Here is a 10,629-nt window from a genome sequence, read left to right as displayed (position 1 = left end):
TGTTTCTGACAGAGTCTGGTCTTCACTTTCCCTGCAACTTGTGGGGATCGGCGACATTTCCAGTAAGAGTGTCTTCAGGACGCTGAGGGGCCAAGGACCCGAGGACCGAAGTTCAGGGCACGAGGCGGAGCAGCGGCGTGCACCTGGGTAAGGACCCCACAAGACTCTGGTCGCGCCCCCTGGTGCACCTGGGCGTGAGGCCTGGCGTGGGCAGTCAGGTGCGACATGATGCTGCTTCCAGCACCCGAGACTGGTCACAGTCCCTGGCACGTGGGTGCGTCCTCGATGCAGGTGACAAGAAGTCACGTTGTCTCGTTTCTGCACAGCAGGGTCCTTGGGTGGCCTTGACCTGCCCCACCCTGTCCGTACCTTTAGGCAGAAATGAGGCTACTTGTAGAGTATTTCTGGTTGGAAAATGAAGAAGAAATATTCCTCCAGGGTCTCTCCAGCTTCCAGTCAGGGCCCAGCCCCTGGAAGTCCAATGCCCTGGGGCTGGTTCGTGCTGGGGAGCCAGGAAGGCGGCTCCAGGGGCTCAACCCGAGGGGGCTCTGCTCCGAGGCACGTCCCGTTGGTCCCGGGGGCGTCCCCACCCTCGGTGCTCCCAGCTGTGGGGAGAGGGTTTAAGCAGCGCATGCTGAGTGTTTGACGGTGGTGCCGGAATCAGAGTGGGTGACATCGGTCCCCACACCGAGGCTGTCCCTTCGTTACGGCAGCTGGGCCGGCACGTTCCCACGCTAGCGATAAAAGCGGATTTTGCTTCTCCCAGTGGTGCTTTGGGTCTCCATGAGGGCGGGACCTCGGCTTATCGTGGAGAACAAGCTGAGCCCGGTGCTGACCACGGGGCGTCCAGCTTCAGTCCCGCGGGGACGGGCTCCATGGGAAGTAGCAGCCCTGGCAGGGACGGGCAGCAGGTCTGAGGGTGGACTGGCCGCTATGCAGTCGGTGACACAGTCATTGTGTGCACGCCAGGCAGGATAAAGTGTTGCAATTTTCTTTAAAAAACGGCTGTTGTCGTTCAGAGAAATGTGCTGATATTTTTACAGGTTATAGGTGAAAACTCTGTGAAGGGATTTTCAAAAATTGCAGGAAAATCAGAGTGAACACAGATGTTTTGGGGGTTTTGCTTCTGTGAGGGGCTGATGCTGAACTGACCACGTGGGTACCGGGGAACCAGCGTAATGTCCCAGCCCCGGGACCAGCCAGCCCGAGGCCACAGCTGCTGTGTGCGCCCTCTGACCTTCTCCTTCTCGGGGACGGACCTGCCTTTGGAGCCCTTGCCTCCGGCTCTGTGTGTGGGTGTGCCGTGCCGGGCCCTTGTGGGCCGGGCCCCTACGGGAAAGCCGTCTGGACGGGATAATCGCAGCCGCGTCCCGACTGGGCCCTGTGCCGCGGGGAGCTGTAATTAGTGCGCACAGTGTAATCTGCACTCATTTGCGCTCCATTTCTACCCCCTTCGCTAACAAGCTCATCTGTCTCTGTCATGGAAGACCCTCTGCACAGAAAGATGCCGGGGGGAGGGCGGGTGGGTGGGAAGTGGGTGCTGAGGGGCCGCTGGCGGATGTGGGACCCAGCGGTGTCTGCAGAGCCCTCCCCCCCCCCCCACGGGAGAAGCATTCTGGGGCAGGGCGGAAATTTTGTTTTAACACGTGAACATGTTCAGGACACAACCGTCCCAGGCCTAATCACGTAGCACCTGTTGGCAACAATGTAGCATTTAAACGTATCGATTTTCAGGCGAGGCCGTGACCCCACAGACTTGGAAGGCAGTCCGGTCGCTGCAGTACAGCTCAGGTGTGACACCAGTGAGGCCCTGGCCCCCGCCCCAACTGCCTGCACCCGGAAAACATTGCGCTGAGGGGAGGAAGCCAGACACACATTGTATAACCCACGCGGATGGGAGCTCCGGAATAACCGATTCACAGGGACAGAGAGCACAGGAGAGGAGGGGCGGCCAGGGTGTGGACGGGCCTCCCTGGGGATGTAGGGAAATGACCTGCCATCCGTGGTGACGGTGGCACAGTTCCGGGAACACAGAAGGAACGCTGCGGGTGTCCTCCAAGACGGTGACCTCTGTGGCACGCAATTTATGCCTCGACAAACCTGCTACTGAAAAAAAGAAGCGACTGTGTCCCAAGTCACAGGCTGAGGTGACAGTTCCGGCCAGCCCCGGGCTGCAGGGCATGTGCTCCATGCTGAACACACACGCACACACGCACACACATGTGCTTTAGAGTGTTAGCTGTGTCCCCACTCTCCGTGGTCATTGAACTCGCAGATGCTCAGGGTCTCAGGGGCAGCATGCAGGGCTGAGCCCCGCCCCCGTGACGGGTGTCAGTCACTGTGAAAACACAGCGTCACTGGTTGGACGTCAGGGAAATGGCGGTGTCGGGCATGGGGTTGCGTCCGTAGCGTTTCAGTACCTGAACACTGCGGCAGCTCAGCCTCTTGCTTTAAGTAAAAACATCAGGATCGACGCGCTTCTTCGGCACAGGGCTGTTTTTCAACAGCTTTAAGGTCCTGCCTGGATGTGCTCTTGGAGTTTGTGTGGCGGGTCGGCTCTCAAGCACAGACGCGTTTGCCAGATTAAAGCGCGGCGCTCTTACCGGAGCACGGAGCGACTTCGGTCTGGGGGCCCGCCGGCCCCTCCCAGCGCACAGCCTGCCACCGGCCTGGGTGAAGCCTCCAGGGCTGCACCTGAGCCCGGGTCAGACGTCCTTGTTACAAGCTGCACACTCCTTACATTTTCCTTTGTGACGTGAACTACAGAGGCGATTGAACCGCTATTTGTGCCAATTACCCGGTTTCCGAAGTCGCACGTGTCACTCTCACACCCGCTGGGCAGGCAGATTAAGTGACAAGAGCCGTCACGGCGGTGGAGGGGGGGGAACTGAGTGACCAGACGGGCATGTGGCCTGCCAAAGGGGACGCGACTCCATGCCAGAATACAGCCCCAGGCTGATTCGTCTTCCCTGTTTTAAAGGAAGAAGGAGATGCTATTTCTGTGCGTCGTAGGTATTCTGACATTTACACTGTCGGTGATTAATTAAAGAATACGCACCGTGATGGGCAGACACGGCCTCGCCACGATGCTGTCACTTTGCGGAAGACGAGTGTCTGGCTCCCTGTTTGTCTCCAGGTTGACTTGGGATCTGAGGGATGTGACCTTTCTCTGCCCCCCACGGCATCTCCAGACACTCCCCGCTGCCCAACACGTCAAAGAGGAGATGGGAGAGCCCAGTCTGGGGGAAGGTCCAAGTTCAAGTCTCAGCTGACGGGGCTGTGACTGGACTCAGTGAAGACTCGCCCTGGAGCTGACGACGGGGCCATGAGTCGGTGGCGCCTGCACCCCAACGCCCGGCCCCTAGAATCCGGGAACAGAGATGGGCTCCGTGAGCAAAAACCACATGGATGGTCAGCGGGGGGAAGGAAATCGTGCCAAATCTAACGCGAGTCTCTAAGGCACCACTATTTACAAATGGCACCCAAAACCCCGCTGGTCATCCGTGCAGGTCACCCCGAGTCATTGTCACCCGCAATTTCTCCTACTGCTGTGGGGGTACAAGCAGCTACTGAACTTTACTTCCAGCCACTGTGACATCTGTGCCCTGATTCTAATGTGGCTTCTGAGTTCACCGACGGTGGGCGGGCGGGGAGGAAGGCCGGGGGCCTCTCTGAGTCCTTGTACCCGCCCCTCCCGCTCCCATGGTGCGGTGTGGCCGTCCCAGGTCCACAGCAGGTTGCTGGGCACAGCTGTGCCTCATCAACAGCCGGGAACAGCGGCATGTAAGCCACGGTGTCTACAACATGATCCAGGTGACGTCTGGAGGCTGGAAGCTCAAAGCTCAAGGTGCCGTGTGGTCTCGTGCTCATGGAGGCAGCTTCCAGGTCACAGCCAGGGCCTTCCCGCTGAGTTCTCACCTGGTGGGAAAGGCCAGAGACCTTTCTGGAGCCTCTCTTACAGAGAGGGCGATCTGAATCGCGAGGGCTCTGCCTTTGCGACCCCTTAAAGTCCCACCACGGACCCCATCACCCTGGGGGGCTGCAGTGGGGGCCACGTTGGGGCCGCAGCAAACAGCAAGTACCATGTTTACAGAAATACGTGTATTTTCACAAGACTGTATTTCTCCTGCTCCCCAGCCCCTAGTAATCCTGTTTGAAAAAATTAGGCCATTGGGGAAGTGCAGTGTCCTCGGAGGCCCGGCGGTCACAGACCACGTGATGGAGGGGCCTTCTCCGCTCCGGGCTCTTCCCCGGCCAGACGACCGGGGTGGTTTTCTGCTGCAGGCCTGACAAGGAGGGTCCGCCTGACCGTTCCCCAACCTCCCTCCTACGCCCGCCCCTCCATCTGTGCCTGCTGTGACAAATGTCGCTGCTGTCACTGGACCCAGCGAGGACAGTCAGGGCCCTGAGCCATCCAACTGAGCTGGACCATTAGGGGGCCACGGCTTTGCCTGTCCCCTCGGTGCTCAGAAACAGGCTCACACTGAGTGTGCCCTCTCGGTTTGGATGGTCTAAGATGCCTCAGTCTTGGTTCTCGGTGAGCGCAGGGTAGGCGGGGGTGTTTGAACGCAGCAGAAGGACGGCTGGCCAGCGGAGGGGTTGGAAGAGCTTTGGAATCAGCCCTGTCTGATTTCACGGTCATTCACCTTCCCACCGGGCACCCCGGCCCCGGTGGCAATTCAGCAGCCTCCAGGGACACCCAGGGGCCAAGCAGTGCAGGAGCAGGGGGGGACACGAGTTTTCACTGCCCACTATATTTGCATATCTTAGAAAATAAATAGAGACACGCACTCTGTGTGCCTGGCTGCGTGCGCGTTCCTGGCGAACCTTCACGGAAGGGGCCTGCTTTGCGGTTTGGAGGCTTTCGGCTCTGGAGGCGGCTTCCCGGCAACGCGGAGGAGCCTGCTGCAGCGGCTTATCGGTGCAAGTAGTTTCTGAGTCGGAGATGAAGTGACTGTATCTCCTCAGCCCCTGCTCTGTCCGAATTCTGAGCCCCTGTTCTGAGACGTCCCTGGGTTTCAGCGGCGTCAGCGCTGTTTCTGCTGAATCCAGACACAGGGGGCTGAAGGCGGGAGGCGGCCCTCAGAAATGCCGCTGGGCCTGCCCCGCGTCCCGAGCCCACCCCCGCGAGGCCAGTGGCGGGGGAAAGAGGGGAGGCAGGTGGCAGAAGTGGGGACACCTTGTCTCTCTCTCCTGGGCCCCGGGGCGCCCCCACCTCTGGCTCACTTTGGAACACGCGAGGCCTGTCTCCTGCCTCTGCGCAGGCAAGTTTGAGCAGCAGATGTCTCTGCACCATGGCCGAATAGAGGCAGCACCTCCCCCCGGGTGCCCACCAGGGGACAGCAGGGTAGGACACGGCATCCTAGGGCCGTTGCAGCATTAAAACCAGATGCCGGTAAAGCCTAGGTTTCTATCTGCCCCCTCTGGGACCACCTGCCCGCAGACCCCAGCACGGCCCCCAGCAAAGGAGCCGTGTGTCTTTGCTCACGGTTGTTGGCGAGAGGCCCTCCTGGTCACCCACACTGTGGCGACCCTGCCTCAGATCAGTCCCCTCGTAACCAATCTCCACGAACTTCACACTTCACACAATGTCAGTAATTACCTCCAGGTCCCGGGAGCCAGCGTCCAGCACAAGTGTCTCTGGGCTGCGATCGGAGGGTCCGCAGGGCTGCGCCCCTTCCCGGACGCTGGAGGCCAGACCCCGTATCCTGCCGGTCTGAGGCCCTGGAGCCCCTCTGCAGCCCCCCAGCCGGCAGCAGCGGGCCCTCCCGCTCTCTGCTTCTCCCTCCCTGGCCCCTCCCTCCAATGCGAGGGCCGTGACTGCTTTGGGCTCAGCCGGCTCGCCCGGGGAACTACCAGGGCAGCCCCGCCTCAGGGTCGGCTGGCCTGTGTCCCTAACTCCACCTGCCACCTGGACTCCCGGCACCACGAGGGGTCAGAGAGGTGCAGCGTCCAGGGACCAGGCCTCAGACACCTCTGGGCAGAGGCCTTTACCACAGACCCCCAGGCGCTGGGGGGCCGGCAGGACAGGGATGGGGGGAGGCGGCCATGTGGCCAGACCCCATGTCCGGCAGATTGTCACGTTGGTGACTGACTGCCCTTCTGGACACACGGAACCGATCTGTGTTTTTTCTCTTTAATCCTCACCTGAGGGTATGTTTACTGATTTTTTTTAGAGATAGAGGAAGGTGTGTAGAGAGAGAGAGAGAGAGCAACATGAATTCTTTGCCTCCAGTACGCACCCCGACCAGGAGTCTGAACCCACAACCTGGGTGTGTGTCCTGACCGGGGATCGAACCTACGGCCTTTTTGGTGTGTGGGACGGCGCTCCAACCCCCTGAGCCCCCGGCCAGGGCTCCCTATGTTTGCGTGTGGGTGACCGATTTCATGTGGGTTCTAACACCGCATGGGTGGCTGGTGGGTTGGAGCAGAGGCTCCTGGGACCTGCGTTGTTCTTGCTCTCATCCCGAAATTTGTATTCCACGTCTCAGGACTTCAGATTTTCTAACGAGGCTGGCATTTTAAAGACATGAAGAGATTTATGAAACTATCGTGGGCCTGGACACCAGGGACACAGGCCCAAGTCCCTCCCGTGCCGCAGGTGGTGGGTGACCCCGCACTCTGTTGGGGACGTCTCGTCACCCACAGGCGGCTGTTGGAGCAGGTGTGCCTTCCCTGGGTGGAGCTGCACGGGGGACCGCAGGTGGCGGCGGTCACCGCGGGAAGTTCCATGGAGTCCCGTGCTGGCATTTCCTTCCCCCTCGGTCGGTTCGGCTGCATTGCGGGGGGTGGGGGGGGCTGTTTGCTTAGTGTGGGGGAGTGTGTGGCAGTCCGGCCCTTGGGCTCACAGTCCGCGACCGGAAGAGGTTTTACGATGCTTCACAGCGTTACTTTCCCTTGGATCTGTCTTTGTGGCGACCTCCTAGTGGCGACAAGCAGGACGAGAGCGGAGCTCACAGTCGGTGGGTGCCCCTGTTTCCCCGGAAAGAAATCGGAAGCACAGGTTTCTGGGAGTGTCGCCTTCCTGCCCGTCCGCCCTCGGGCTCGATCGATAACCGGCCTTCCAGGGGAGCGCCTGCAGGAGTCCCTTAGGGCACATTCTCCCTTCTCATTTCTCTTCTGGGGGGGGCGGAGCGTGTCCTTTCACACAGAGAGACGGCGAGCATGTCCCCCCTGAGCCCCAGTCTCAGCCCTGAGGGACCCTTGGGCTCACGGAGGTCCCTCTGCTTGCTGCCCGGTGTGACCGCTCCCAGCGGGGGTCTCTGCCGCTCCTGGTTCTTGAGGGAAAAGGTGGCCGGGGTGTCCTGTGCCGCCGAGCATCCGAGAAGGCGGGGCATGACGTCAAGAGGCCTTCCCCGGAATCATTCCGGCCCTAGAGCTAAACGGCAGTGACCTGGAACCCGGGGAAAACCCTCCCGAGGTCACCATCTTATGAACTTGAACTCTGCTTGAGGTCAGGTCTCGGGACCACTCCTAGAGGTTGCAGGCGGAATCCCCTCCGTTGTCAGGGAGACGTTTAGAACGCCCTTCGCAGCCCCAGGTCCTCCCGGCAGTGCGGATTAGTGGGGCAGACTTGCCTTCCAAGCTGGAGAAGGTCAGTTTTAAAAATTTCCTGTGTTGCCGAAAGAAAGGGGTCAGTAACCCACAGCCTCCCTCCCGGCTCCCGAGATAAAGTAAAAAACCTGGAAACACGTGTAACATTGATATCTCATAACTTCAGGACGTTAAGTGGTAAAAATGATGAAAAATACTAAGAAGACCATTCTTACCTTACTTAACTAAATGTCCCTGGTTCTTCAGCTGTGAGGTGAAATGATGGGAACACGTCAGTTCACAGACGGGTGGGCGAACATTGAGCAGACGCTGCCCGCCCCCCCCCAACTTGGGATCTTTTTTCCGGAACATTCCCTTCAGGCGAGAACATGAAAGGGGGTGTCTGGCTGTTCTCCATCAGAGGCTGAATTTCTCATTTGCAAACCTGTTGCCATTTGTAGCCTGAGGAAGCCATGGTTGGCTTTCTGATGACTGAAAGCTTGTAAATCAGGGACAGATAAATAGGATCCTGATTTAAAACGTCACGTTCAATAGTGACATCTGTCAGCAGGGGGACTCAGACAGGACAGCCTGAGTCAGTGAGGTGGGCTGATTGGAAGGAGCCGAGGAAGGGCGGGGTGGGCTCGGAGACCCCGTTTTGCCGAGGTTAGGCAGCGGCTTGCACCTGGTGTGTCTAGGCAGGCAAGAGGGCTTGGTGTCGCCAGGAATGTCTGTGACCACCTCCCAGGCCCTGGAGTTGCTGACCCCAGGCCCCGAGAAGCGGTGACTAACCAGCGATTTCAGGGAGAAGACAGGCAGGATGGGTGTGGGGGTGAAATCAAAGCGAAAAATGCCTAGAATCCCATTTTTCAACTTATCTGATCTTCTGAGAATTCAATTTGTCAGCGGAGATGAGGGTTAGATTGCAGCTTAAGAGAAAAGACAGAATGAAGGGTTTGATGTTATCCGTTGCTCTGAAAAAACTTCTATCAGCAGGAAATGCAATTTTTTCCTCAACCAGGGAGCACGGTCCACCTTCATCGTCGATCTGCCGATACTCCTGCCCTCGGCCGCCCCCCAGACGTGCAGCCAAAAAAAATGAAGTTCATGTCCTTGTTCTCCACTTGGGAGCTCTGGAGTGCCAGGAATGTATCCTAGAGTCTTTTCTATAAAGGAGGCCTTCAATTTTTCTATGTTGGAACAATTTCACATCAAGTCATGTCACGCCTCTCAAGTTGTCTGACTCCAAAAGGAACGTGGCCACTCAGGCGGGCGCCGTCCTGAGGCCCAGATGACCGCTGCCCCCAGCGCCTCCTTCCGCAGAGCCAAGGTCGTCGCCGTCACTGTCGGCTCCTGCGGGTCTCGTGGGCGCAGGGACGCGGGTGGACAGAGGCGGAACTTCCCAGCGAGGACCCGGGTCAGGTGCTCAGGCGTGAGGCTCTCTTGGGGAGCCTTTTGCACGAGGGGGTGCGTCGGAAAGAAGCCTCCGAAGACGGGATTAATTGTAAACGATTTTCCTAACGAGAGGGAAATTGAATTGTCACGTTTGATTTCCTGCACTCCGCCGACGTGTGCACGGGGTGTGTTGTGAGTCATCCCCGATGAGCCGTTTGCCCCCAGAAGGGCTTCGATGCGTCGGGAGCAATGTTTGCACAGCCCTCACTGCCCCCTCGGGGGTGCCCCCCACCCCACCCAGCGTGGTCACCCGAGAGGAGCTGCAGTGGGCAGCTGTAGGGGAGCGTCGGCTCTGGCTGAGTGACCGCGGCGTTTGACAGGCAGGCGGCAGTGAGGCTGTCAGGGGCTGCGCTCCTCTGCCCACTGCGCCGCCCCGATCCTGCAAGGCTGGCGCTTCTACTCCCTCCTCCCCAGCCCGGCCCGGCCCAGCCCAGCCCGGACAGGAGAGGTGGGAACCAACACCTCGCGGTTTCTGTCTTGGCGCCCTCCTGAGCTCACCGTCACCCTGACCCCCGCCCCCACTACTCTGGGGACAGAGACGATTTACTGCTGTGGGCTGATAAGGTGCAAAGAGGCCAATGAGAGGCACCTGGTGTGCCCGCGGCCTCCTCCTGTGGCCACCAGTCCAATTTGGGGCCAGCTGCAGGCGCCGCAGCGAGTGAAAGGCTTCGCCGTCCTGGCTGCAGGGATGTGGGCGGCCTCACGGCTGCTTGACACGCCGCCATGGATTTCCTAAACCGTGGCGGCATTCATGTCGAAACCTTTGCATGAATAAAATGCGAGAAATATAATTAGTATTTGGAAGGGCCGGAGCAGCCGAATATAAAAGGTTCATCTTTTATTAATTGCGTGCATTTTGTACAAGGGGATTATTTCTCCGGGTTTGGGCTAATGTCGCAGATTTATTGTACATAATGGTGGGAACAGTTGGCCTGTGACAATTTAACAGTGTTTTGCAAAACTCTCATTTTCCAAGCTGCGCGTATCGGCCGACCCGCTCCCCTCCCGCCCACTCGCTTCTTAACCACCAGCAAGTCCTTGGGGCCACTGAACCGCCAGCTGTCCCTGTGCAGTTGGCAGGTGTCACCAGTTCCCCAGTAGTCACCCGTCCCCATCCATGCCCACGGAGAGGCTGCAGACACGAACGGACGCTTGCAGGAGTGGGCAGCGGGCAGCGGGCTGGCCCCCAGCCTCTGAGCCCGGAAACCTGTTCGCCTCACGTCCAGTTCCGCCTCCTCAGCTGGCACTGCCATAACCAAGCACCACCAACTGGGTGGCTTAAGTGACCAAAATCATTGCCCCCCAGTTCCGGAGGCCAGAGGTCAAGACCCGTGGGCTGGCAGGTCTGGTCCACGGTGGCGGCGGCTCGGAGGGACGGCGGGGGTGTGGGTGGTGGGCCGGGGTTGGTGGAAGGTATGTGACCTCCACACAGGAGGCCGATCGGCACCAGAGTAAAACATTTTCCGGACAGTCTGAGGTTTCTCTAGAGAAGAGACTCTTCCCTCCGTTGAAGATGTGCTCACTTATCAGATGATTTTAAAGTGGTTCACACGCAGTGGTCAGAACCGACCTCTGCTCAGGGCGACTGGGGAGGGGAATGGTGGGCATGATGTGTGCAGATAATTCTGCACCGTGAGTGAA

Source organism: Artibeus jamaicensis, unplaced genomic scaffold (genome assembly GCF_021234435.1).
Source record: "Artibeus jamaicensis isolate MK-2021 breed Jamaican fruit bat unplaced genomic scaffold, CSHL_Jam_final contig_525, whole genome shotgun sequence".
Lineage (NCBI taxonomy): Eukaryota > Metazoa > Chordata > Mammalia > Chiroptera > Phyllostomidae > Artibeus > Artibeus jamaicensis.
Note: the sequence above shows the minus strand (reverse complement) of the source record.